Genomic DNA, 22770 nt, shown 5'->3' on the forward strand with positions numbered 1-22770 from the left:
TATTCGCTTAATATTGCACGGTATTTTCTTGTCTGATGGCTCGTTACAAAGCTTACATAATTCCCTACAAGGATCTAATAAAATAAATTTGTTGCCTTCCATTATTGTTTGAAATTAACCTTACAATGACTTTGTTTTTAGCAGGTAGGGGGAAGGGGGCTAGTTGTACACAAATGTTTAATATTTACCCATAACTATTGCTGTAAACAATAATTTGAAATGCTGTGATAAGACAGTCCTACGAAAAAATGGTTAAAACAATATTGTTTAAGGGCCATTAGGTCAATAGGGTAAAATGTTGGACACTAATTTGATGTTTCTAGATTTCTTTCACTGCATTATAGCTATGTAATATTAGTGTTAATCCTTGTAATAAGAACTAAATGGCCAAGCAAGGCACATAATGAGTTTTTGTTGATGTTTTTGATATAGCCTGCTGATTTCATATCAATGCATATAGATTATCATTACAATGTAGTATCATTAAACTGTTGGAAACAGCAATGAAAAAAAAACTTGTTTAAATTTGCTGGGAATATTTATAAATAAATGCACAGATGTACAATAAATGTTATATATACATTCAATGTAAGAACAAATATCATGAAAATAAATCATTGTGCAAATACATTTTGAGAGTTGTTACTTCAAAGTATAGGCTTAATGACCCATAAGGCCACCCACAGCTTTAAATTTATACATGTGTGACCAAACCAATGAACAGTTAGCTGAAAAAAAATTAGACTGGCCTTATGATTGTGGTCTAGGCTGAAAGGCTCGTGGGGGGGGGGGGGGGGGGGGACGGTTACTATGACCGGGTATACAGGGTTGCTCGTCAGGATTGGCTCATTTTGGCAATTTTGGGGTCTATAGAAGTATAGAGATGGCCCAGGCCCTTATCCCAAATAAGGTTATAATAATTTGGGTCCTTGACAACACAGGTCTAGAGATGAGCTATATTGAACTGTTAATGCTTGCCATACTGATATATCTTAGTCTGAGCAAATTAAAGGTAGTTTTGTGAAAAATTTAAGTTCTATATAATTATTTCACCATATAAAATTAGGTCTAGAGATAGGTCACTTTTGCCACTAGACGAGGTCTCTTGATACCCGCTAAATTTTCCAAAGCCAGGTCTAGAGGAGGTCAGAATTTCCAACTGAGGAGTCATCCGTTGTTCCAAAAAAATGGAAAGAACCCCCACCCCACCCAGGGCCTCAAAGGGCAAGGCAGGTAAGATTGATGCAAAGGCTAGATAACACAGAAATCCTAGTTATTCTAGGGCCTACTGTAGTTTATTTTAGGCTCAAACCCTACAGTTTTATGACTTAAACTTGTAGGCCTGTGCCAAAAATTATATTGGGGGATTTTTAACAGAGCACTTGCGAGAGACAAAGATTTTACTTAAGTTGCACAAAGATCCATAGCTGTAGGCCTACTTTAGTCATCTGTCTTATCACAGCATTTCAAATTATTGTTTACAGCAATAGTTATGGGTAAATATTAACATTTGTGTACAACTAGCCCCCCTCCTTCACCCCCTACCTGCTAAAACAAAGTCATTGCAAGTTAACTTTCAAACAATAAGGAACAACTTTATTTTATTAGATCCTTGTAGGGAATTATGTAAGCTTTGTAACGAGCCATCAGACAAGAAAATCCCGTGCAATATTAAGCGAATAGTGGCGGAAAAACGTCATATACTGCAGCCTGCTGGCCATTGTTTGAATTACCGCGCCAAGATGGCGGACTTGTGACGTATGTCCGGCCGGCCGATGCGGCATCTAGGCTTTTATATCTATGGTTGTACCTGTATTCATACATGGTAGGTATTCAATACATGGTAAGGTATAGGTAACTACAGTTGACGTTTTTCTATACAGTTTTACCTCGTGAACAAGAATTTAAAGTAATATTTTTTTGGCCGGCTGTAATTAACTTGTAATCTACCTTTGAACTCTATCCTACGGTAGGGGCTACTACCTAGCTACTCCCTAGCCTCTTACCTTAGAAATTTATTTTTGCCCATACTAGTATTAGTGTTGATGATGATGTTTATTGTCAGTCAGTTGTTAGCCTATTACCTAACTTCATATCTCTCTCTATCTAACATGGTTTGGGACCCTTTGGGAACTGGAGATTTGGGTTGGGAAAATCGTTGGGAGAATGACTGGACTGCCATGTTGTTGCAATGGAATGGTTCTGGCACGCGCAAGTCATTAGGGAACCGTATGTTCAAGATGAGATTGACTGAGGAAACGTATTAGAAAAGGAACTACTATACTATCAATGTACCCTAACCTAGCCTTAATAGGCCGTGTTACTTAGTACCCAGCAAACACAGATGTATTGGACCAATTCTGGATTATTGAGGAAATCCAACTATATTTTAATGGATAATGGAATAACTGAATTGGACCCATTACCAAATAATACTGCATTTCCAATGTTGGCTAACACTGGATACCCATTTTGGTTTGATTATCTCTTTTCCAGTGTTGGATACCCAACTATAGTTCGATCATAAACAATACAGTTGGATCTTTTGAAGCGACTTAAAAAATATATTTGCATATCAGCAAAAAAAAAAAAAAAAAATCTTCAAGACAATTATTGATAACCATTTAAATATATATATAATATATATATATATATATATATATATATATATATATATATATATATATATATTATATATATATATATATATATATATATATATATATATATATGATATATATATATATATATATATATATATATATATATATATATATATATATATATATATATATATATATATATATATATATAGATATATATATATATATATATATATATATATATATATATATATATATATATATATATATATATATATATATATATTTACACCACACACCACACACACACACATATATATATATATATATATATATATATATATATATATATATATATATATATATATATATATATATATATACATATATATACATATATATATATATATATATATTATATATATATATATATATATATATATATATATATATATATATATATATATATATATATATATATATATATATATATATATATATATCAAATTTGGAAAACAAGCAAATACACCAACAATATGTCAAAATAAAAAAAAAAAACAATGTGCCAAATAGAAATTTTGGATGTCAATCTGGTTTGAAAAGTCCCACATACATATGCAATATATGTGGATTTGTGTGTGTTACTTCTCAAACATAATTGGTATCCAAAATTTTGATTTGGCATTTTGTTTTTCACTTAGTATATTTTTAGCACATTTTCTTATGTTTGCCAAATTTGAAATTATGTTAAACCTACTCATTTGAAACATTCCAAGACACTATGAAGAGGAATATACTTTTTGCTTTTATTTGTAGACCTTTTGAAAATAGGAAAGAATTAAAAAAAGAACTATGGCATTACAGAGAGAAAAAACTTTACCAAACACAAGATGAATGAAATAGTTATATAGATCTACAGATACCTTACATAAACAAAGGAGGAATAACAACAAGCAAGGGAGGAGCCGTTTCAAAGACAAACACCGCCTACTACTACTACTACACTCACGTGGACTGGCTGAGGTCAAATTTAAAACCATGAAATTTTCCCATCTCTGAAGAGCACTACTGCTGACCATTTCTGCAGGCGCAAAATCATCACCAAGAAGAACAAACGTGCTTTGTAAGACAATTGTGAGTAGCAAGTGTTTGCATATTAGGTTCATGTGTTTTAGCTACTAGGTCTATGTGGGTTAGGCTATCAAGAGGAACAAGTACCTGTGAATAAGCTAAATTCTTTAAGAGTAGGACAACCTCGGAATGGTAGCTACTAGTTGTGTTATTAGAGCGGGGTCCAGACTCCAGATGCCCCTAAAGCCAGGTCAGGGCACGGAACCCTAAACGAGATTGGATAGGCAAGTTCTGGATAGGTCATGAGTGGCATTCTAGGAAAACTAGTTCCTGGATCCTTAGCTTATTTCCTTGTTAGTTTTACTCATTATTCAGTTTAACTTTTGTTAGTAACTTAAAACAGTTTACAGGTATTCTCCTACTTATGGAAAAATCATATCTCGAATATACCCTAGCCTACACTAGGGTAATTGGCACCATCTCTACATATAGGGTAGCCTAGCCTACACTACTTTATACATAGGTATACAGCATAATAATTATTAGTTTCAGCATATTTTCTAGGTTCAATGTAGGCTATGTGTGCTTATGAAAATTCAGTACGAAGTAGGGTAGATCATCACAGCAGCCAAGCAGGCCACCTACCATCAATGCAAGCCACCCTCCACGAAAAAGTACATTATAACGCGTCCTGACACCCGAGATGGGCATCAGTCGCGACTTGTTGTTGGTGAGAAACGGAGCTAAAGACCTCTACTCTCCTTTCGAAGTAAGTATTTTCTCCAAAGTTAGAAATTAAGGCCAAATTTTAAGATTTAAACAGAGGGTACTGAAAACGGTCTCAAACGTAGTGCAAATCTCACCAAAAACGCGTTCAACATTTTTTACTTACAACTCGAGGTATTTAGAAGATTGACGCCATCTCGATGTTTACGGGAGTAGCTTGTGTCAATAAACTAACCATTTCCTGTGATAAATCCGCACACACTTGTACCCACAGACGCTGGAGCACTTTTATCACAACAATCGAAAACACGATTTCTCATCAACAACAAGCCAGGCGTAAACAGCTGTTGGGGTAGAAGATGACGAGAAGCGTGCTCTTGGCTAATTTTTAAATAAGTAGTAAAACATCAATATTTTACATATTTATGATGATTAATTTGAAAATATTCGTTATGAAAAAGTAACTCGACTCTGACTCAAATTTAAGTAATTATTTTTCTGAATTAGAAACGTTCTTTCAAGTTCTGTATTATGACGTCACGACATCTGACTTTCGTACCTATTGTAAATAATTGCTATACTCGTCATTGCAGAAACAGTTTACCAGTTATTCATGCAGATTGTTATCAGCTATACATGTAATTGTTATAATCGTAATGCGCATATATATCTTTATTATTTACTTTTTGGATATATGAAGATGTTTACTGCTGGATTATCGCCATAGTGTGACGCAATCGTTTTCGGTCCATGGCCTCTTGTCTGTTTTCGCACCATAAGAAATTATGGGGCCGAATTTGCAATGACCAGAAAGTCGTTAAAAGAGGAAAGTTAGCATTGAGGGGCATATGTTTTGACTGAGAAAAATACAAATTTATTCAATAGCTAGCTTGTAAAAAATACTTGGTTATAAAAACTTGATTGACAACTAAGCAGCATGTCTACTATGGGTTTCAGAGACAGTGCAAGCAGGTTTTTGGGCAATACCTATTTCTGTAACGAACACTCTTAACAGAACGAGATTTTGCTATAGTGCATTACACCCAGTGCCGTAATTTATAAGGGTACGTGAATCACTAATCGTAAAGAATAACGACACTTGTCCTTGTACCAAGAGACAAAAAACTCCATTATGCAGAAATGGATACGAACACGCGTATAAAGCTCCACCTACCCTCTCCCCAACCCCCCCCCCCCCCCCCCCCCCCCCCCCCCCCCCCCCCCCCCCCCCCCCCCCCCCCCCCCCCCCCCCCCCCCCCCCCCCCCCCCCTCCACCGCCATCCCTTTTCTTCTTCGTTCCTCCGCCTTCCTTTCTCTCTCTCTCTCTCTCTCTCTCTCTCTGTTGCCATTCGGTATGTGTTGACCCTCCAAACTGGGTATAAGACTACACACAAAACGTTGAAATTGGTGAAATTAGGCTATGTATTGGAAGTATATATACATAAATATTAAAGCAATTTTATCATTATTGCATTACTATGACAACTAGAATTCATGGAAACAGTTTATAACCGTTAAGCGTCCACCCACGTAATAATACGTTTAACCGCGATCTACTCGGTAGCGCCTTCAACGGGATATTACGTTCAAGACTTTAAACTGTGCTTGTCAAGCCGTCAGCCCCGTAATAATACGGTTTTACTCGTATAGAAAGGGTAGGAACATCATTTGGTAACACTCTCAGCACATGGGAAACTTATTTCCAGCCCTGGCAACTCTTTCCTGGTGGTCGCTTATGCTAGAAAAACTGCCTGTCCCTGCTTGTGGTTTTCTTTCAATACGCTTCGGGCGTTTATCGAGACAAATTGGATTTCGCGTTCTTTCACAATGAATGTCCCAAAGAGGAGGCATATTTCTTTAGGTGAGATCAATCAAATACTAGACGAGGGAGTGTGATATTGATAACCTATTTTGATTGATGAGAGCTCTAGTTCTGAATAATCCAGTGATGATACAAAATTTTCTTCCAATTGCGGGAGTGAAGATGACTTTTTCTTTGCCGAGTGACTGGACTCCGAGAGAGAGAGAGAGAGAGAGAGAGAGAGAGAGAGAGAGAAGAGAGAGAGAGAGAGAGAGAGAGAGAGAGAATTTCCTACAGTTATTACAGTATGAATAACAAGCATAAAAATCAATATTAACTTTGAAAACTATCATCAGTGCTTATGGATTCGCTGATTGAAAAAAAAACAAAAAAAGGCATGGAACGGTACGTTTAGGCAAGCGGAGCTCATCAGGGGCGGACGCTTAAGCAGGGATAATGGAACGGCGTATGTGGTGAAGCCCTCCCATTAATGTTGGCAACGATGATTTTGCCATTCTTGTAGCATGCCAAACATTGAAAAGCAATGCCAAACATTAAAGGTTAACATTTATTTCTGGGCATACGCTTATTTAAGGAAATTCAAAATACTAATAAAGACTGAAATCAATGAAAAGTGCTAGCAAAAACAAAAAAGCAAAAAAAAAAAAAAAACGTAGTCGTTCCTCTATGCACTTTTCCGTATTCGTTCCTCTATGGTTTTCGGCAGCCAGATGTACGAAAACGTTAGAAACATTTGATTTTATCTACGTTAGAAATATCTGTAATTTTTTCGGGGTTTAAATTTGGTTGCAAAAAAGGGATATATACATGAATTAAATCAAAATTTTTAAATAACAATGTAAATTTAACTAAATAACGAGTAAAGTAAACAGTTTAGGGAATAAAACTTTGCAGTTTCGTCGTCTGTCGTCGTCTGCTGTTTGTAATTGTGTTTATGGGGCCAGCGCGCTTGGGGGCGCTTAGAAACCAGGAACAGCAACGGGTTTAAAGTGCAATGTGGAGTGAACTGAGACCAAAATGTGTATAATAATCAAATAAGCACTGTGGAGTTTCAGTTGTGATGGCAGTAAGGATAAAAACCGCCGATTACAAGGTAAGAATGAATTCAGTTCCAACCATAACCCCGGGAATAACAAGTTTCATACTTTCACTAATATAGGCAACAAAATGTTGTTTTATTGTGCTGATTACAACTGTCAATCTTGAGTAAGATCAATAAACGTTACATACATACGCTAACATTGTTCAAATGAGTGCGGGAAGGCTGGGGAAAGATGGTGGCCGTCACTGATGAGAACCGTCATGAAAAACGTAGCCGCCATATGGATTTAAAAACTGCCTTGAAAACATATTTTACAAAGAGCTTCACATGCTTATTTTAGTTCGTATGGGGCTTTCATATATCACAATATGTTGACGAAACTTCAGTCTTTTAAAATGGTATGCTTAGAGTTGCAATTGTATTCATGTTTCACCAATTAAATATCGAGTGAATAAGACCGTCTACCGTGATGAGGGTTGGCCTGTTGTGATGTTTCCCCTAATTGAATAAAATTAAAGTGTTGGCCTAGTGTAGACATACGAATACAGTAGCGTAGCCTACAGTATTCTCTATACACATGCAGTATAGTAATTTATTCAATTGATATAAGCCAATTCTGGAGGTTCAGTGCATTCTGACTATGATATATTAGTAGAAAAAAAAAATTGGACACAAAACGAGAATCAGTCAGACATCTGTACAATTGAGTGATGTCAGGCTGCTGATGGCTGCATATAATATGAAATAAGTTCTACACCACTTCACTGTATCCAATAATATGTAGGTATTCTTGTATTATGTATTGCATATAAAACATACTAACTTAAAGGTAGTGGTCAATGTTTGATTTAGAAATCAGTTGGTGGCCCCATACAAGTTTATTTTGCCATATTTAGGGTAAAAAACCGCGTGGTACAGGGGTGGACCATGTACGATCAATGTGTACAACCCCAAGAAAAGTACATTATAACGCGTCCTGACATCGGAGATGGGCATCAGACGCAACTTGTTGTTGTTGAGAAACGGCGGAGCTAAAGACCTCTACTCCAGGTGTCAGGACGCGGTTATAATGTACTTTTCTTGGGGTTGTACACATTGATCGTACATGGTGACCCCTGTACCATGGGTTTTTTGGTTTTGTAACCCTAACTCAATTTAGGGAGCAAAATTTTCTCGCTTCTAGTTAGCATAAATGAATTTCCAGATATTTACTTATATGAGACAAGGGTCATTTCGTTAGACAACGTGTTTAAGTTGAAATATGACTTGAATACATTTGTTGTGAACTAAATTATTTTTTTCATTAAAAGATTGCATCAGGGTATGTTTTTTTGTGAAAAAAAAAAATACATGATTCCATTCACTATTTTCACTTGGTTCAGCGTAATACAAGCTTGCGTTATCTTTTATTGGTCTAAAAAAACTGGTAAAATGTGTTATTTCAAGCCCAATAGTTTTGATAAAATGATTTTCTCTCAATTTTATCTACGGTTGTGTTCGATGGCACAATTTTATCTATGGTTGTGTTCGATGGCACAAGTTTACAGGAGTTTTATCCATGTTGCTATTGCATGATAGTCATTAGCAGTATATTTCCTTGCTGAGCTTTGATCTATAGCAAATAAACTTTCTGCATAAAAAACATCATTCCTATGCTACATCTCACCATTTATAACATGACTGCGGTAATTGCTTACTATCATTCGGTTGTTCATGACTACACAATACATTTACACAATTATAACGTTTTTAAAACAATACCTTCATCATTCTCTTTTGCTGTTTTCAGACTTTTTAACTAGAAGACGGGATAAATTTAGGCTATTGTATTTGGTCTCTCTCGCTCCCTGAGTGTACTCTGCTGCCTGCATCCATTGTGAGTGAAATTTTAAAATAATTTCAAAATATTGTCGTATCAGTATTAATTGTTAACCCCATCGTAAAATCGGATTATCATAGGACAAATTATTGTAACTTGAACACTACCTGTATTTTAATTCATGTCTAATGTCCTTTCTGCAACAATAGTAACCCCAAAAATTAAAGATGTTTCCAAATTAGATATAACACAATATTTCTACTTTAATTTTAACCCAACCCCCTTTCATTTCTTTTTCTTCTTAATATAACTGAGGCAGGGCAGGGCAAGGGCCAATGCTACTTAGCTTTGACATCCATCGCTTCCAGGTATAAGAACATTCTTAATTTTGTGGGCTATCCTTATGTATTCCCCCAGTTTTCTGTTAGGGGATTTCCATGTCTATATTTATGTCCTGATCTGTTTTTTTAATTGATTTACACATGAATAAATGTTCGGTGATGTCCTCCTCCACTGCATATATCACAGACCTCGTCCTGAAATTTACCCAAGAAGCTAGCCTTTAAGTTCAACATATTCAGTCTGGCTTTGTTTCCAGTTCCCTTATGTTTTTGTTTTCCTCAGCTTCTTTATTTCTTTCCTCTTTTGTTGAAAGTCTCAGATATCTTGATTAATTCTTATCTTTATTTCCTTATTCAGTGCTTTTTTGGCATACCTCATTCCATTAATTTTCTATATTATATTTGGTACATGTGTTCAACCAAGCTTTTTGTCCAACATTGTCCATAAGGGGCCTCTTAATTGCTCTTCTACTATTTCTTTGATTGATCTTTTGTTTGAAAAACCTGCACATATACTGCTCATCCTGATCTCTGCTTGCTCTTTATTCTGGTTCATAGTCAACGTGTTTCATTTCTGGTACCTTGGCATATCTCATTCCATTTATTTCTATAATATATTTGGTACATGTATTCACCGAGCTATTTGTCCAAAATTGTCCATAAAGGGCTCTTAATTGCTCTTCTGCTATTTCTTTGATTGCTTCTTTTTTTTTTTTTTTAAACCTGCACATATACTGCTCATCCCTCTCTCTGCTTGCTCTTTTATTCTGGCTCATAGTCAACATGTCTTATTTCTTGGTACCTTGCCTTTCCATTTATTATAGCCCTATTTTGGCTTCTGATTCTGTGACTGTATTTACAGTTTCTACCATATTTGCAGTGCCCCTCTTTGAAACGCTTACATTCTCATCTTTGGTCTACCTAATATTTTTGTCGTACTATAGTCCTATTCTGGCTAATGACTCTGTGGCTGTATTTACAGTTCCTGTCATATTCACAATATAAACCCTCTTGTAGAACTTATATACTGTCCTTTGGTTTACCTCTTTTTCTGCCCTGCCTGTTCTGGGATCTTTTATAAATTCTGCTTTTTCACTTGTGTGGTACTCACAAGAGTCTCCTTTCTTGCACTTTCCTGTCGTAAGTGCAGGTATCACAAGTCTCTCCTTTCTTGCAACTTTCCTGTCGTAAGCGCAGGAACTCACAACAGTCTCCTTCTTGCACTTTCCTGTCGTAAAGAACCTGCACTTCTGCTCTTGTTAGCCTTACCCTTATCTTTAGGTGCACTTGTGATTTTCCCAACCCCTCTGTTAATCGTTGTGGTCCCTGTCAGGGCTTCGCTATTCAAGCATTGCTTGTTGTCAGGGTTAGGTGAGTTACTCTCTAGTCTTGACATATTTTAGTGGTCCTTTCCGTGATTGTACCTTGTTTGTTTCCATATTCTTCACTAGGTTTTCATTTAGGGTTTTCAGGTCTTCCATGAAGCTCCATTGATTGCTGACAGTCATGTTTTTCTGCAATTTCTCTGTTTCTCAATTGCTTTTTCTAATTTTTCTTTGTATGATCTGCAATCTCTTTGAGTAACTTTAGTTCACCAATTGATTTATTCTCTTTTTTTACTTTCTCTGCACTTTTTATTCCATCCAACACCATATTTCCAAAAATTCTTGTGATCTGGGATTTTTCCTCTATCCTTTCTCATAGCAATTTCCTCATCCTGACTATTGACCCTTTTTGCCTGTACCCTCATTACATTCTGTACAAATACTAGTGTTTTCTTCCTCTTAGCATCTCATGCAATACCTATATAAGCTTGTTTTCAGCAATTCTCAGTTCTTCAATTGCTTTTCTAATTTCTCTTTGTATGATCGGCAATCTTCTTTGAGTAACTGCAATACCAATCTAGGCCTTTTTCCTTTTCTGTCATTTTATCGACCTCAAGAAATTCTTCATTTGAGGCTTGTTTAGGCCTGTGCAGAACAATTTTTGCATTTATCACACTTGGCTTTCGTCTTCTGGGCCTAGCTGGACCTTGCAATTGCCCACATGGGCATGACTCCTTCCTATCACTTGTCGATTCCTTGTGGGTGGATGTAGCTAAAAAATCATCGTCGTGGTCTAAATCTATTAGCTTACTGTTGTCATGAGGCGACCTTTTGAACATTCTTGATGTCTAACAAGGAGACGTCACTTCCTCTAGAGTTTTATCTATGCTTCTTTTACTTTGGCCTTTTCTGGAATTCATTCCGACTTCAATTTCCATGACCTGTTGTTTTCCACCTTCCACCATGTTGTTTCCCTGACCTGGCGTGGATGTCTCCACCAACAACACAACTGTACCTTACCTTTCAATCCAGATCTGAATTCTCCCCTCTGCTAATTAATTTACATCACACCTCCCACTAGTTGCTTTGCCATTCATAAAATTGGTACCCACTTTCAATTAGGACAACAAGCCAAAAATAAGCTTTTCCCACACCATATCTTGATATTTTTCTGTCTCAGGTCCCCTGTATGTTCAAGAATTGTGAAGCTGGGGGATTGTCATTATGGCAAGTACATGGACCTTGAATCGTCATGCAAAAAGAAAATTTAAGGACTATAGAGAACTTTGCATGGGAAATAAAAAAGCTACTGTAGAAAATAATTCACATACAGGCAAACTAGTGCTGAAAATTTTTTTAGCAAACGATGGATGTGAAAATATTGTCTTCTCCTAGCTTACTAATTGCTTGGCAATCTGTGTGTGTGTGTGGGCTATCAACCTTTTTTCTTTTTGCTTATACAGATTTCCAAATAGTATCTGTTGACAGTTTCCTCAATTTTTCAGTAAATTGAATATTGTAAATCAGATGGTACCTGTGTAACCAATAAAATCAGCTTTATTCCTGTGCTGGTGAAGCTATTTATGAAAAGAGATTTGTGCTAACTACATTTAAATAACACACTTCTGTTTAGATATTGGAAAATATTGATTTCTTTTTCAGTATTGCGACCTCTTATGGTGGAAGTGATGCGACCTCTTGTGATGACAATGACAAAATTGGAAAGTAGGGTGCAAGATCAGCAGAAGTCACTAGAGATAATGATATGGGTACCATCGAACATTTGAAACAAACTCAGGCTGCTGCACCCACTGGACCTGATTTATCCCTGCTGGACGGATTGCTACCAATACAAAGATATGTAGACTTTGAGGACTTTGAACAACAGATAAATGGGGAAAGTCCCCTTAGAAAGTCACTGGTAAGCTACATGTCAGTTACCGTGATATGCACAATGATGTTTATTATGCTTCAGTACTGAAAACTTCTACTTTGACATTACTAAAGATAAGAAAAGGCCATAGTATGTAGAATGATTTCATTACTAATAATTATCAAAAACTTTTGTATAACCACTCTTATTGAATGTTATTTCTAGGTACATAGACTCTAGATTCTTGGGGGAGCAACCGTCAGCAGTCAAAACCATGATTGACTTCTGCATGACAAGTGGGAGGGACTCCAGTATGAGTTCAACTGGGGAAGGTCGTCTTGGCTGGAAGACGAAAACAAATACATGCAAGAAAGGGTTCAAGAACACGACATTGTGTGGAATTATAATAAAAAGTGCTGTTATAATGCTGTTAGGTGTAGGGTATGGCTTTTGCAGTGTGTAAATTGGCATTTTGTAGAACTGCTATTGCTAGCTTTTAGATGGGGATGCAGATGCAGTGAAGTGCCATGGATGCTGGTAGATAGTCAAAATATAAGTACTGTATGTGAAACTGTCAAAACTTGAGTGCATTTGTATTTCATCCACACATTCAGTAACGTTTAAAAGTAATGCAAAGTAATCCATTATAAAAGTGCAGTGTAATGTTAAAGCACAGAAACCATAAGTGCCATTATCATTTAGCCTTGGCAGGGGTTAACACCAAAATCAAATCCCACAAAGTTAAAAATGACTTAAACCTTAATTGTTAACCCTTTAAATGAATTAATACTTGACATCAAAACTTCTAAAGTTGGATCTGCCATAGCCTCTGTACCAATGTCTTCCACTGTCTTGGATTTGAGTTCACTGCTTGAGAGTACACAAAGTTGCACCATTTTTTTTCTTGTCCACTTTTACCTTCCTGTATAGGGTTACTTTTCTACTCGACCCCCTTGGGTTCAGAGGTTATCTGCCTAACTTAGATTTTAACTCAAATTGTAATAATATGGGTATAAGTAACTGAATATAAAGGCTTTTATATTGTTGGACTATGTGTAGTACTGCAGATATGCAATTTACTAATATTGATTATCCTTTTCAGATATTCTGGTGAACAAGACACAATTATCAACTGATGAAACTGAAGTAGGGAAACTATGATGATTTATCTAAGAAATGCATGTGACAGATACTTGGGAAGGAAAAGACCAAAAGACTTGCGCAGTCAGCAAAGTCAAGATGAGAATCCCAATTCATCTCAACCTAATTCTGGTGGGGATCCTGAAGGAATATGATATAGAGCACTTTTGCTGAATGTTGTCAAGGAAATTATAAATATTCAGTAATTTGTTTATCACTCAAATTTATCTTATTATTGTCAGTCTTTTGATTAGATTTTTATATTTAAATGAATAATTTTTATTATGTTTAAATGAATAATTTTATGTAGAGACGTATCATTCTTTTTGTCTGTTCTAATGTTTGTTGTGACTTCATGCAAGATGCTACATCCGTTTATCTCTTACATACAGTGCTGTACTTAATGAATGGTCAATTTGTGTTCCTGCATTACTTTTTTTTTTAATTAAATGGATGTACCATCTTGCACAAAGTCAACAACAAACATTAGACAGTAATCCATGAATATTTATAATTTCCTTGACTATATCGTCAGCTAGCTTTTGTAAAATATTGTATATAGAAATCAGATATATTAAACAATTAAGGATAGTTTATGTAGTATAGAGAATGCAGTGGGTGTTTCATGTATATATATGGTACTAGTTACTACAACTGTTTTGTTAACCATTTTTGCCTTCTAATAAAAATTTAATTGTGACTATGTATTTTGATGTTAAACACCAGTATAATGGAATCCCATTTTTTTATGTGTTAACGCATTATGAAATTATTGTTACATGACAGCCACAATACTTGATCACAGAACAGTTTTTAAAAGAGTATTGATTTGTTTCTATTGACTGATATAGTTTGTGCATAAAAGTGTCTAAATTATTTTCAAAAAATAAATTTTGTCAATACCTAAATACTTGCCACATCACCTATACTACTTTTATCAAAAGAAATTTAGATGAATATTGCAACATACAGATACATAAGGGTATACGTTTTGTCCGAAGACTATGAAAGAAATGTTTTATATCTATGTACATCACCCTGTTGTAGCTAAAGTTTGAAAATAAACTATACAAGTGTGCATGTAACTATAGTGCTGATAAAAAGTAAAGTAAGGAGATCGAGCTTCTAACATTTTCTTCCAGTGGGGTTCGATCACATGTCTAAGACCACGAACAAAACTGCCAAAGGATTCAGTTTTTTCATTGTATAGTTTATTTTCAAACTTTAGATACAGCAGAGTGATGTACATAGATATCACATTTAATTCTTTCATATCATGCATTGGAATTATCTGGCAATCCATAATGAAACATAAATTGGATACTGGTAATCGTACCAGTATCTGCCCAAAATAGGAAAGTTGGTAGTCCAGAGTTGTTTCACTACTGGTCCAACACACGCATTGGCGTGATTATGGATTGCATGTATTGTCCCAACATTCTTACAACACAGTTCCATTAAGGGCCCGGTGTGCAAACGGATAATGGATATGAATTGGACCGATGCTACTGATCATTTGTACCAATGCCCGAAAGTCTGGATCTCCGGCAATGGGTCAATGTATGACCAATACTTGTGTGTTTGCTGGGTATAGACCAGGGGGCTCCAGCCCATTGACACCCCTAGTGAAGGAAACTCCACTCTGTACCAAAAGCCCCCATAACGATACATATGCTCAGTAGCATTTCAGAATGGCCAGCATACAGTTAATTACAAGTTAATTAGGATAATTACATTCGACTGACAAAAAATAATTTATGTAAGCTAGCCTATGTAAGATTCTTATGTAATGAGCGCAAAGAAACAATAAAGGTAATGGTAATTTTACAGATGAGCTCTTCACAGAGATATCATTTATTAATGAAATTTTTTACAACAATATAGAAAAGGGTGTACACACATATATATACTAGTGCAGTAGCCTAGAGGTGAGATCATTTGAGAAAATTACGGAGATCATTGGAGAAATTCACCGTCTTTGTATGTTTTTACATTAAACTGCTTTATCAATATTTTAAAAGTAACAGTCATATTATTTAACTTAGGCTACAAGAGTTAAGACACAGTAAGGACATTAAATATGAGTTAATTAGCTTTTCCTCATTTGTGTATGCTATACTTTGAGTACAATTTGAATACAAATTATTATAAGTTAAATGGAGCTTTTGAAGAATAGTGGTCCTATACAACCCTTTTGAAGAATAGTTTGAGCTCCGGTAGTTCCGCCACGGCCTTACTGTAACCCCTGTGGTTAGCGCGCGCAGCGCAACATTACCTCTTGCCAGAACATGCCGTGCTTGCCAAGAATCTTTAAATATGCGGATGAGGCGCAAAGCGCCGTTTCGTCACGGCCTTACTGACAGCATACATAAATCGATCGTCCGCGGATATGTAGTCGCTCCCCTATGAATATAACATTGGTACTGACAATCAAACAAGCAGTTGTTTGCTTATCTTTAGGTTTGTTCACCACTGACAACCAATCATGTTGTTACTTGTTTTCCTCGGCAGTTGTTCTCCACTAAATACCTTTTTAACAATACGGACCCCAGTTTTATCCTTTTGAAGAATAAAGGTCCCAGGTTCGTATGGGACCGCTATTCTTCAAAAGCTCCAGTTAAATATAAGAGCACTATTATGTCAGGCTTTGACTGGAATGTTTAGTGTGAGAGCTGGTATGAATGGAAGGCCTCATATGCAATCAGCATCAGTGATGCCATGTAGGTGGCTTATGAAGAGATTTTTAAGGTAGGTACAGATTTAGTAGCCTAGATTTATTTATGCCATGAATATCAGTCATTGGTAGCAGTACATGACTGGTCATTGTAAAGAAGGTTTTTATCATTATTCACATTAGAATTTTAAATTGGTTTAGGCGTTTTATCTGAACATAAAAGCCAGGTGAGAGCAGTGTTTTGATATGATGTTAGCATGACCTAATGAGATAACTTAATTTTAAAGCTTGGAGACCCAAGAGCTAGGAAATGGCAAAAATACACAGCAAATGAAGGAAGCTACTGTAACATGATGAAATTGCACACACCTCGTAGGGATGCTGCAATCCGTAGTAAACTGGCTAGACAGAATGTCACATTTGTAGAGGTGAGTCTTTAATATATACTAAGTAGGGAGATGGGTTATAAAATTTAACAGTAAATAGAAATGTTTTTATTGTGTATTTTGTTAAGTACATCAATAGTTAAAATGAATTTTGCATTATACCTAATTAATTTATCAATATTATTTCTTGAGAAGATCTGATGATTCTCAGTGTATTTAGAGGTTGCTGGCCTTTGACAAAATTTGTTACATTGTGTACTGGGCTTAAATTACCATACAGTGTATTTGTGCACACCTTATTTTATTTGTTCTTGACTTCCTAGAATGGGAGGTTTTTTCTATGGTTAAATCCCTTGCTAGATGGTAACTGTGTAACCATTTATCAGGGTTCTTACTACTGCCAGAGCTTTCTGGAGTACTCATGATATGGACCTACAATGATATAGACCTACAGGTGGTAGTTGAGACAATATGTAGTCCCCATGATATAGCTTCATTTGCTCTTGGATAAGTCCAGTATGTATACATTTGGTATTTGAGCTTTCAAGATAGGCAGATAGGGTAAAAAACCGCATGGTACAGGGGTGGACCATGTATGATCAATGTGTACAACCCCAAGAAAAGTACATTATAACATGTCCTGACACCGGAGTAGAGGTCTTTAGCTCCGTTTCCCACCAACAAGAAGTCGCGTCTGATGTCCATCTCCGATGTCAGGACGTGTTATAATGTACTTTTTTTGGGGTTGTACACATTGATCGTACATGGTCCACCCCTGTACCATGCGGTTTTTTTACCCTATAAGAATTTTTAGAGGTGGTTTAAGTATTCGCAGGGGCCTGGTACACATTCCCCGTGAATATGGGGTCTACAGTACGTATATATGTAGACTTGGTCATACCCCCCTTTTCAATTCACAGGAAAGAACTAAGTTAAGGTACATATCCAAATCCTTAACCTCTAACAGCAATCCAGATTATAAATATGTGAAAGCCCTAGTTGATTGGGTAGTAAATAGACACAGACTACCGAAACTTCTGGAGGTAAGGTTGCACTGGTTGCATACCATAAATCTCCACCTTGGTGCAAATCACCTATTGATATATTCCAGTTGTTGGAGGGAAGAAACATATTTCCAGTGAAGAAATTAGAAGGGGATTTCTTCAGCATTCCCTCTAACGCAGAGGACAGAGCACATTTACTGGTGGCTTTAAGTCGGAGGATGGAATTGGCTATGCAATAGCAGTAGAAGTAGTAGTAGGAAATTATGTAATCAAGAAGAAATTATCCCCTTCCTGTTTGATATTCACTGCTGAATTATAGGAATATGAGATTTAGGCTTGAAGCCAAGCACTGGAATCCAAGTCATTATTCAGTGCTGGCTGAATTTATGCCATTATAAAAGCTGTAAATATATTTTTAGTAAAGAAAAGAATGATTAAAGTTTTATCATATATTCTGGCTCGAGTTAAAGTTTTATCATATATTCTGGCTTGAGTACAGTCGACCCCCGCTATTCGTGGACTTGCCTATTCACCGATTTTTCTATGGACCTTATATACCCATTATTTGCAGAAAACTTGCCTATTTGTGGTATTTTTCACTGAGAAATATTCACAAATTACTGTATTTTCATATGGTTTTTGTGACTAAATATACTTTTTGTGATAAAACTACAGTGGTGCCTCAAGATACGAAAGGCTCAACTTACGAAAAACTCGAGATACGAAAGTCAATACGAAAAATTTAACGGCTCTACATACGAAAAGTTTTCAAGATACGAAAGGTTTCTGTAAAGTCCGAGATTCGCCCGAACCACCGATAACAATTTTGAAACTTGCGCGCCGCCAACTTAGTAGACTCATCACCCAACATCCTCCTGCTCTCCCATTGGTTCCTGATGCTAGTCGCGGCCATGAGATCCTTCTCTCCTATTGGCCAGCGTCCCTCCCATCATGCATCTATATACGTGGTGGCGTGCCTCGGCCACTCGGTACCAGCATTGTTATAGTACGCAAGCGGTATTTGTTTTGGGATCGTCAATGTGTATTTAAAAAAAAAAATTTCTCATATCTTTTCACAGAAAATGGAAAAAGAAGAGCACCTCTTGAGTGACGACATATATGATATGATTGACCAAGATCTCTCTCGTGGGATAAGTGACCAAGATCTCTCACATGGGATAAGTGATCAAGGTCTCTCTCATGGGATAACTGGAAACTTTGCAAGGTTGGTAGAATCTCCACTCCCTGCTGAACAGAGGGTGTTGACCAATCATTGACAACATGCATACCAGTATAATCAAGGCACTTCAGTTTATGTTGAAGGTCAGCAGCCGAACATTCAGTACCCAAATCAGTTGCAGAGAGAGCATTTGGTTGAACAGGGTTTTGATGGACACCAGGGCCAACAGTCATGAGGTGCAACAATTAGTAGATAATTATCAAGACGGGCAGCCGTTAATGAACGCTACGCTTTTATAGAAAAAAAGACACCCCGAAAAGGCTCACACAGGTGATAAAAAACAGAAAGTTGAAAGTGGTGATGAAGTTGAAATTCTGTAAAAAAAAAAAAAAAAAAAAAAAAAAATTATATACTATGCAAAGTAAAAAAAAAAAAAACGGCAGAAATTAAGGATATTCTAGCCGCTTTTCATAAAGTGCAATAATTTGTCCTCCTCCTCCTCTGCCGCCACTTTCGGAGATAGCCTCACTCGAAAGGTAAGCCTCCACATTTTACGTACAGTATTTCTTGTATACCATGTACACTAATACACTTTATTTACAGGTTAATTTGCATTTTGTTATTAATTTAGGTATTGAATGGTCCAAATTGTTGTAGTATTTCATTGTTTATAGGTCAATTTAGCTTTATTATGAAATTTACTGGGGTGTTTTTGGAGGGGATGGAACGGATTAGCCATTTTACATGTAAAATGTGGTCCAAGATATGAAAACCTCATGATACGAAGGGCGCCTCGGAAGGGATTAATTTCGTATCTCGAGGTACTACTGTATTTTTAAAAATCAGGTACGTATAAGCATTTTTAGTTTTTTGTGTTTTATCTATCAAAATACGCAGTTCTAAGCATTTTAGAAGCTTTTTAAGCATTTTTCCGGATTTAACCTATTTGGGGAGCTGGTACCCATCCCCCGCAAATAAGGGGACTACTGTAGTCTTTTACGTAGTGTCCTTAAAACAGTTGATTCCCTTCCATCAACTAGCAAAGGAATGGTTGGCCCTCTTATACTTATGCAAATGTATCAGGTTGAGCTTTTGTTGCATACCTCTCATGTGGATATAGTAGATGGGAATAAGAGAGCTGATGAGACAGTTAAAATATTGATGATTACAAAATCAGGCACTCATTAACCTCCCATACTCTGATTTTAAACAAATTATAGTCGACCCCGCTATTCGTGGATTTTTCTATGGACTGTATATACTCAGTATTGGCAGAAGATTTGCAGTATTTTTCACCGAGAAATATTCACAAATTACTGTATTCTTATATTTTCATGACTAAATGCACTTTTTTTGTGATACAACTATTAAAATACTCAGGTATAACCCTATCAGTTCTAAACATTTTTGAGGGGTTTTAAATATTAGCAGATTTTAGCTAATCCAAGGGGGGGTTACACATCCCCCGTGAGTATGGGGTCCCACTGTATATAAATAAGAAGTGGCAAAATGATTAGGTAAACATAACTGGTAATATGAAGTTGAAAGCCATTTGGCTGTCAGTTTTCAGATTAGAGATGGCAGTCATCAGATCATCTAAATCGGAGGACTAGCACTACTTTTAAGAAGGCTTTTTATAGAATATGTATACACATGCTACGCATAGATATACAATGCAAAGTGGAAAAGGGAAACTGGCCCCAATTTGTAGTTCCTGTCGAGAAGTTTTAACAGTGAAGCATCTATTGGCTGATTGCCCCATTTTTACCCAAGAATGGAGAGCTTCCTCCCACTATGGCAGGTCCATGAGTGAGGTACTTGATAATAATTGTGAAATCAGTAAATTAATGTTTTTTTTTTAATAACTTTTATGTCACTAGAGATGTTTTTACCTTTCTTTTTTTTCAAGATCTGTTGGGTAGCACATATCGAATTCATTTTATACATAATTTTTATGGCTAAAATAACTTTCATGATTGAAATTTATAGTTGTTAAAACAAGTAAGCAAAGAAAGGATTCAGTTTCAAAAGAAAAACCTGAAACTTTCATAGATTTTACTAAGTTATTTGATATGAAAATAGTTTTATAATTAATGCAATGTCAAAAATAAACCATAACCATTGTAAAACAATCACCTAAAAGCACCACTTATGTCAGAGTATGTATTAAACATAGCAATAATGAATTTTTTTTTATTACCCTGTATAATTTAAACAGACAACGAAAACAAATAGTATCTGAATCCCATCCCCTTTGGGTTGACCCAATTGATTCATTACTAAATGCAAGGAGGAAATTGAGCAGGGAGAAAAATTTAAGCTGGATGGCCAGTGGAAGTAGATCTAAAGAGATAGAGATGGAACATCAGCAACTAAATTTTTGTGGTACACCAAGTGGATAAATGGATACACCTGCACATTGCTGACAAGACTGAATTGTCCCCAAGAAAAATCTAAAATTAAATACATTTTTTTTGTTCAACCCGTTTCGATAAAATCTGGTCATCTTTGTTAGAAGTAAAAATTCTATTAGGCTGACTGCAATTGACGAACTAGGAAGAAACTAACACAATGTCTTGCTTATATATATATATATATACAGTGGTACCTCAAGATACGAAATTAATCCGTTCCGAGGCGGCCTTCGTATTATGAGTTTTCGTATCTTGGAACACATTTTACATGTAAAATGGCTAATCCGTTCCAAGCCCTCCAAAAACACCCCAGTAAATTATATTTCCAGGCCTAAAACACATGTTCTAGGGTTGCGACGGAAGAAACATGACTCCAAAAAGGTAAAATACTGTACATACTTGAGTAATATTCAACTGCATGTAATGTTCAACCCCATTTTTACTGCATATATTAGGACTTTAGCATATGTCCCTTAGCAATAAGCCTAGCCTATGTTAGCGGTTGCTACTGTAGCCTAGTCTATGATTCTGACATCTAAACCTAAGAGCTAGCTTAGAATATGCCAATAAAATGTATAAATAATCAGTATGTAGTACTCATTTCAAATAATTATTAATTAATCATTAACTATAATACACAAACAAACAAAAAACAAACCTTCCAATCGATTGTTTACATTCAGCTCTTACCCGTCTTACGAGTATCGAACGAGCGCCAAGTAATCATTTTTCCTAGCACACAGTAAGCCATAAATTGTCATTAGTATCTCTCTTCAACTAATGAAACTACCAAACAGTATAATAACCATTCATTTCTATTCTTTATTCTATCTTTACCTAATGGAGATACCGAGTTACTGACAGCTATAATGAAACACACATATACGTAACGTAATAATAAAACAAGAAGAATTCTAAAAAATACGTATTTGTTGGCAGTCTGATTTATTTTATATTTTATGATATCTAATTCACAATTTTTTTTATTAAATGTATAGCATGTACTCATTTCAAATAATTATTAAGTAACCATTAACTATAATAAAAAAATAAAAAAAGCTTCCAAACGTCTGTTTACATCCTGCACTTATGAGTATCGAACGATTGACAAGCAATCACTTTACACAGTAAGCCATAAATTTTCATTATCTCTCTTCAACTACTGAAACTACCAAACACTATAATAACCATTCATTTCTATTCTTTATTCTATCTTTACCTGATGTTTTTTTTTTATTAAATGTATTGCATGAATAAGTTTTTCAATTTACAGCATCCTTTTACCAATAGAATACTTAAAGCACAAGGGTTAGATGCTGACCAATGGAGAGCAGGACCTTACCTGGGGGT

The 22770-nt window shown here is 35.8% G+C and overlaps 2 long non-coding RNA genes across 2 annotated transcripts; both read left to right on the top strand.

Moving 5' to 3' along the window:
* The first annotated feature begins 1802 nt into the window (after positions 1-1802).
* LOC135217389 (uncharacterized) lies at positions 1803-21182 on the top strand. Its single transcript, XR_010315118.1, has 3 exons — positions 1803-1825; positions 16724-16864; positions 20570-21182. It is a non-coding gene; the product is annotated as an uncharacterized LOC135217389 (long non-coding RNA).
* Positions 3199-12922, top strand: LOC135217106 (uncharacterized). Its single transcript, XR_010315051.1, has 3 exons — positions 3199-3737; positions 12412-12670; positions 12848-12922. It is a non-coding gene; the product is annotated as an uncharacterized LOC135217106 (long non-coding RNA).
* Positions 21183-22770: the final 1588 nt, after the last annotated feature.

The sequence above is a fragment of the Macrobrachium nipponense genome, chromosome 7 (genome assembly GCF_015104395.2).
Source record: "Macrobrachium nipponense isolate FS-2020 chromosome 7, ASM1510439v2, whole genome shotgun sequence".
Lineage (NCBI taxonomy): Eukaryota > Metazoa > Arthropoda > Malacostraca > Decapoda > Palaemonidae > Macrobrachium > Macrobrachium nipponense.